Below are 7,253 nucleotides of genomic sequence, written 5' to 3' on the forward strand. Positions count from 1 at the left end.
ACATGGATAAAGGCTAGAAATTGTAATACTCATATGTAAGCATGCATTATTTTGGAATAAATAAAATTAAGACAGTTGCATAACATTATTACAATATGTGATCCATATATAGTAAAAGATTATATATTCCCTTGTACCATATGTCAGATATGATTAGATTACACTTTGATGTTTCTATATTCACATGTATTAGTTTAACTAGAAGTGGTCTTCTCCTGTTTACTTGGCAATATGGATAAGTATGGTGACTGTAGGTATGAACTGTCAAGGATCTAAAAAGTAATACTTGGAAATTGTGGAAAGCCCTTAAAAATAGGGTTACTAGGCAATCTCATCTGCCTATTGAGTCTTTTATATGATGATGAGGAAGCAATAATTAGAATGGAATATGGAGCAACTAAATGGTTCAAAGTTAGGATAAGAATACACAAGAAGACGATGATGATGACTAACAAAATTTTTAAGGTCACCCAATTCAAACCGCATGACTCTGGGTGGCTTACACAGCATTAAAAAAAACCACTCAACCAAAAAACCGAGAACAAGCAAGGGAATGTCTAATACAAATACATTATTAGAACAATGTCTTGAAGAATATTCACACGTTACAGGTCGTTCTTGAGTTATGACCATAATGGACTCTAAGTCCTGATGCACAATATTCAACATTTCTGAACTTCTTTCTTCTTTGTACTGAATGCATGTTGTTGCAGTTCAGTACACAATTAGCACTGCACTTGTGTATGTGTGTGCATTGTGCACGTGTCTATATCCCATGATCACCAAGCCCCATATATTTTCATTTGCATAGTAGTTCAAAAGTAGGCTTAACCTAGCACCCCACATTTCTCTCAGATGGGCTCCTTCTCTCCATCCAGAAAACCTGTAGCACCCTTTAATATTTTTTGGCACATAACACTGTCCTTGAAAACTCCAGATTTTAATGATATCTGAGGAGGTTTGCCTCCAACTTTAATTAAGTCCCATGGATAAAGTTCCGATCACTTCTCCATGTAGCATGGCAGATAATAACTGTGTAGCCAAGAATGCCCTTGTGGGCCAGAAAATGATACTTTCAGAGAATTCTCATTTGCAATTCAGACGTGCAATCTGTTACTTTCATCTCATTGTCTGATGAATATTTCTGTGGTTACTTCTATGCACTACAATAAAACAGGACAGTTGCTTACAATGGATAATATACTGAACATAGCATGTAACATCCATGATACACAATATGTATGGTGGCAATTGTGTACAGAAATTGACTGTAAGTTGGATAGAGAAAGTAATAAACCATGAAAGATGATAGGGAGACAGTAACCATCCCCCTTCTGATGCCTTTCTTAAACTTATTTCTGCCTACCATTTTCCATATAACAAGGTTTAGATGAGAGGAAAGAAGATTCAGCAGGAAAAAGTTCTTCCAGAATCTGTGTTAAAAAGTTTTTGTAATTGACATCATCCCTACTTAAAAAAAATGGTGAAACCCATATCCTGAGATTCTTGAATCATTCTTGAGATATGTTGGTATATATATTGGGCATATATGTTAGAAAAAAGAGGGACGCGGTGGCTCAGTGGGTTAGGACGCTGAGCTTGTCGATCAGAAGGTCGGCAGTTTGGCGGGTCGAATCCCGGGTGCTGCGTAACAGAGTGAGCGCCTGTTACTCGTCCCAGCTTCTGCCAACCTAGCAGTTCGAAAGCATGTAAAAAAATGCAAGTAGAAAAATAGGGACCACTATGGTGGGAAGGTAACAGCGTTCCGTGCACCTTTGGCATCTAGTCATGCCGGCCACATGACCACGGAGACGTCCTCAGACAAGCGCTGGCTCTTCGGCTTTGAAACGGAGATGAGCACCGGCCCCTAGAGTTGGAAACAACTAGCACGCATGTGCAGGGGAACCTTTACCTTTACTATGTTAGAAAAGATGAAATATAGACATTAAGGAAGACCTTCAGGGGACATTTTATTTCTAATTCCTTTGTTCTTTGTTGTCTATATGGTCTATGTAGTTTGCTTGCTAAGCAATATATAATAAAAGACTAAAATAAAATAGACCCGAGAACCTTTGACCAGGATGGTATAAGACCCCTGTCTTAGGCAGAGGGTTGGACTAGAAGACCTCTGAGGTCTCTTCCAGTCCTATGATTCTATTATTCAATAATTACATTGACCTATTTTTCTACAAAGCTATCAAATCAATGCCCAATGAAGTCTGAATTTCCTTTGGCCACTCTGCATGCTTATGTAGAAGGCCTTTGTACATGAACATCTACTTACAGATGAATAATGTTTTATGCATAATAAGCATAGATGGAATCCGCCCCAGGCGCCTAATGGACCCAGATCGGTTCCAGAGGGCGCTTGGGCCTATACCTATCACCCTTACCCACAGCCCAGTCGATGCCCTGGTGGAGGCCTGGGAAACGGCTGCCACCAGGGCACTCGACTGCGTTGTACCCATGCGACCTCTGACCCGACGCAGATCCCGTTGGGCCCCATGGTTCTCTGTGGAGCTCCGGGAGATGAAGCGGCGGAGACGAGGTCTAGAGAGCGGTTGGAGATCCAGCCGATCCGAATCCGACCGATTGCAGTTAAGAACCTTTATAAGGTCTTATCTTGCGGCGATAAGGACGGCGAAGTCTAACTACTTTGCCGCCCTTGTCGCGTCCGCAGATAATCGCCCGGCCGCCCTGTTTAGGGTGACTCGCTCCCTCCTTAATCAGGAGGTGAGAGAGGATCCCTTGCAGGGACGAGCTGAGGAGTTTAGTCATCATCTGGCGGACAAAATCGCTCGGATCCGGACCGGCTTGGACTCTGACTGGGCAGAGTCTAATGTGGAGGAATCAGGCGGTCTTGAGCACGTTATCTGGAATGAGTTCGACCCTGTTTCCCCTGATGATGTGGACAGGATCATGGGGAGACTGAGCACCACCACCTGTTTGTTGGATCCGTGCCCCTCCTGGCTAGCTTATGCGGCTCGGGAAGGAACACGAGGCTGGTTCCATGCAGTAATAACTGCTTCCTTGAAGGAGGGTGTCTTTCCTGCCGCCTTGAAGGAGGCGGTGGTGAGACCCCTTCTCAAGAAGCCTGCTTTGGACCCGGCTGTTTTAAACAACTACCGTCCAGTCTCCAACCTTCGCTTTCTGGCGAAGGTTGTTGAGAGTGTGGTGGCGCATCAGCTCCCTCTGTTCCTGGAGGAAACTGATTATCTGGACCCGTAGCAATCGGGCTTCAGGCCCGGACACAGCACGGAGACGGCATTGGTCGCGCTGGTGAATGATCTCTGGAGGGCTAGGGACAGGGGTTGCTCCTCTGTCCTGGTCCTATTAGATCTCTCAGCGGCGTTCGATACCATCGACCATGGTATCTTACTGCGGCGTCTCAGGGGGCTGGGAGTGGGAGGCACCGTTTTACGGTGGTTCTCCTCCTACCTCCAGGGCCGCTCGCAGTCGGTGTTGACAGGAGGGCAGAGATCCGCCCCGAGGTCTCTCATTTGTGGAGTCCCTCAGGGGTCGGTTCTCTCGCCTCTCCTGTTCAACATCTATATGAAGCCGCTGGGCGAGATCATTCGTGGTTTTGGGGTGGGGTATCATCAGTACGCTGATGATACCCAACTTTTTCTTTCCACCCCGAACCAACCCAGTGATGCCCTCTCCGTGATGTCCCGGTGCCTGGAGGCGGTTCAGGTCTGGATGGGGAGAAACAGGCTTCGTCTCAATCCCGCCAAGACTGAGTGGCTGTGCATATCGGCATCTCGGGTTAACCAAGTTATTCCATCCTTAATGATGGGGGGTGAGGTGTTACCCCCCGTCGATAGGGCTCGCAACTTGGGCGTCCTCCTGGATTCACGGCTCAATTTCGAAGACCATATAGGAGCCGTGACCAGGGGGGCTTTTGCCCAGGTTCGCCTGGTGCGCCAGTTGCGTCCCTATCTGGACCGAGACGCCCTACGCACAGTTACTCATGCGCTTGTGACCTCCCGTTTGGACTACTGTAACGCTCTCTACATGGGGCTGCCCTTGAAGACCACTCGGAGGCTTCAACTGGTGCAGAATGCGGCCGCGCGAGTTGTAATGGGGGTTTCCCGATACTCCCATGTAACACCTCTACTCCGTGAGCTGCATTGGCTTCCGGTTGCCCTCCGGGTGAAATTCAAGGTGCTGGTTATCACCTATAAAGCCCTACATGGCCTGGGTCCGGGATATCTGAGGGAACACCTGCTGCCGGCATCAAATACCCTTCGCCCAGTGCGCTCCCACAGGGAGGGTCTGCTCAGGGTCCCGCCGGTAAGAGACTGCCGGCGGGTGACACCCAGGGATAGGGCCTTCTCGGTGGGAGCGCCTGCCCTCTGGAACCAGCTGCCGGTGGAGCTGAGAACTGCCCCCGACCTTCGATCATTCCGCCGGGGCCTGAAGACCTGGCTCTTCGAGCTCTCGGGCCCAGACTGAGGAGGAATTTTTAATTTGGGGTTCTTTTTAACTGACTACAGGGTTAATTTAATATTTTTTAATTTGGTTCTTAATTTTTGTATTTTGGATTTTTAATTCCCTGTAAACCGCCCTGAGTCCTCAGGGAATAGGGCGGTATATAAATATAACTAAATAAAATAAATAAATAAAATAAATCATGCTGATTCAAAACTAATTTTAAAATGTTATTTACCGAAATGGAAGAACCTGGTTTGATGACATCATCAGTAACTAAGGAAAGAAACAAAGGAAAAGTTCTGCTCACTCTGCTTTTAGAAAATCTACAATATTGACCTACGGATTCATTCCCACTGCAATATATCTCCTGGCCCTGAATATATTTAAGATGATCTTGAATGTGTTTTAGAAATAGTGCATTTTGCAGCACATAATTACTAGCTGAGTATTAAAGTCATGTTGAGTTGGATTGCCTCATAAGTCTAGTATATAAATAAAATAATTCCACAAAATAGGGAAAAGTTCTCTGTTTTGTAAGTAAATAGAAGTATGCCTTTCATACATATAGGTTGTCCTCAACTTATGAACATAATGAAGCTTGCCCAACAAGTTGTAAATCATGATGATCATAAAGCAGGTCATCATGGGACCGACCTGAATTTATGACAATTTTTTGTGATGGTCACTAAGCAACAGCATTAACTACAGTATTTTCCTTTCTGTTCCTTTATTTCATGGCTTTAATTATACTTTTTGTAGTACTGAACTAATTTTGAACTGGGAAGAGATAAATTTAGTTCAAATCCATATTTAAAGCTCAACAAATGTTGATGTTAATAGGACAAGTGAGTTTATCTTCAGTTGCCAGAAACAATGAGATAACAATAATTTCTGACTTCCCTATCATGGCATTTGGCTAGCCATGATTGTAAACAATATACTAGCTGCCCTATGTCTTTGAAGCCTGGTAGCCTCAAGCAATAGATATACTGAATGGGACCAAATTTGTTGAAAAAAACATCAAAATACATCAGGACAGGTAAAGTTCCAGTTAAGCAGTTATATGAAATAGATTGGAAAAGCCAATCAAACTGAAGAAAACCAAAGTATGACCATACTAATTAAGGTAGATCAGTTTACACTGGCTAGTCATGATGCACCTGGCAAATGATCAGGACCATGGACAGCTCCTAATTGAGTTATACAAAGGAGCTCCAGTAATTCATCTGCTACTTTAATACATTTTATCTTATATTCATGGGGTTCTGTTTTCCACTCCATATCCCAGAAGAAGTGTCTCAGAGTCTTAAAGGACCCATTGCTGATTCTGTATGGACTTATGTTGCTATGCAGCAGAGGATTTTATCACCACAATATTAAAAATGATGTTGAGATTCTGGAAAGACGGCAGAGAAGAGCAACAAAAATGATTAGGGGCCTGGAGGCTAAAGCATACAAAGAATGGTTACAGGAATTGGGTATGTCTAATCTAGTGAAAAGAAGGGCCAGGGATGACATGATAGCAGTGTTCCAATATCTGAGGGGCTCCTACAAAGACGGTCAAACTATTTTCCAAAGCACCAAGAGGCAAGACACGAAAAAATGGCTGGAAACTAACCAAGGAGAGAAGCAAGATAGAACTGAGGAGAAATTTCCTAACAGTGACAGCAAAACCAATGAAATAGGTTGCCTTCAGAAGTTGAGGCTGCTTCATCACTGGGGGCTTTCAAAAAGAGACTGGACAATCATTTGTCTGAAATGGTATAGGGTCTCCTGTTGGAGCAGGGAGTTGGACTAGAAGAACTCCAACGTTCCTTCCAATTCTGTTATTCTATGTATAGAATCTGAGGACAATGGGACTTATGTTCTCAGTTCAGATGCCAAGGATTGCCTTCTGAATGTGATGACCTGTTGACCACCTATTGGTTAGATTGGTATCATCCAGAAGGATTCCTTTTACATTCTTAGCAAATGTCTCTGCTGGAGTTTCTGTGATTTGATTCATTGGAGATTTAGATCAAAACAAACAGAGCTAGATGAGAAAGAAAATGAAGACTATTGAAAGGCAGAAATCAAAAGACATTCCCACAAGGTCCTGTAAAGACTTTCAGGTTGTTGTTGTTGTTTAAAAATAATAATAATCCAATTTTCCTTTGTGACATATTGAAGGTGTTCACAAAATATAATTAATCTGGTGATGAATTAATCAACACTGTGAGTGTCAACCCTGTGACAAACTGAACTGAAGCCATTTTTCATTTTGTCTTCATTGCCACATTTTCGTTTAGAGATTTTAGTTGAAGGAGGGGGAGGGGGGATGTGAAGTTTCTCAGTTAAGCCATAACAATACTTCTGTGTGAGAATCAAGGTCAGTCCTGATAAGAGTTTTGGCGGGCTGAAAAGCTGGGAGGAGAGCCCGTGTTTTGAAATAATTGGTGAATGTGATTTATGACAGCAATTAGGGGTGGGAATTGCAACTTGTTACTTTGTAGCCTGAGGGAGGGGATTTTAGTCTTGGGTTCACCTTTGTATGTGCCGATATCTTGTTTCCTATGTTATTTAAGGAAGAAATCTTAGCCTTGAAGTTATTTTAGTTGGTTTCATCTATCGGAACCATGACAGTGAGTTTGCATAATACAGTGGACCATAAACTAGTTGGACTGTATTTATGAAGAATATCAAACTACCCGCCCAGGCATATTACTAACCTATATTCATTGTAAACAAGTTTTAGCATGCTAGGTCTTTCACTGACTTAGTTAAGCATATTGTCTGAATCTTTTGCCAATTGGGCCCACAATACTTCCTGATTGTCGTCG

Source organism: Vipera berus (assembly GCF_964194415.1).
Source record: "Vipera berus genome assembly, chromosome: 2".
Taxonomy (NCBI): Eukaryota; Metazoa; Chordata; class Lepidosauria; order Squamata; family Viperidae; genus Vipera; species Vipera berus.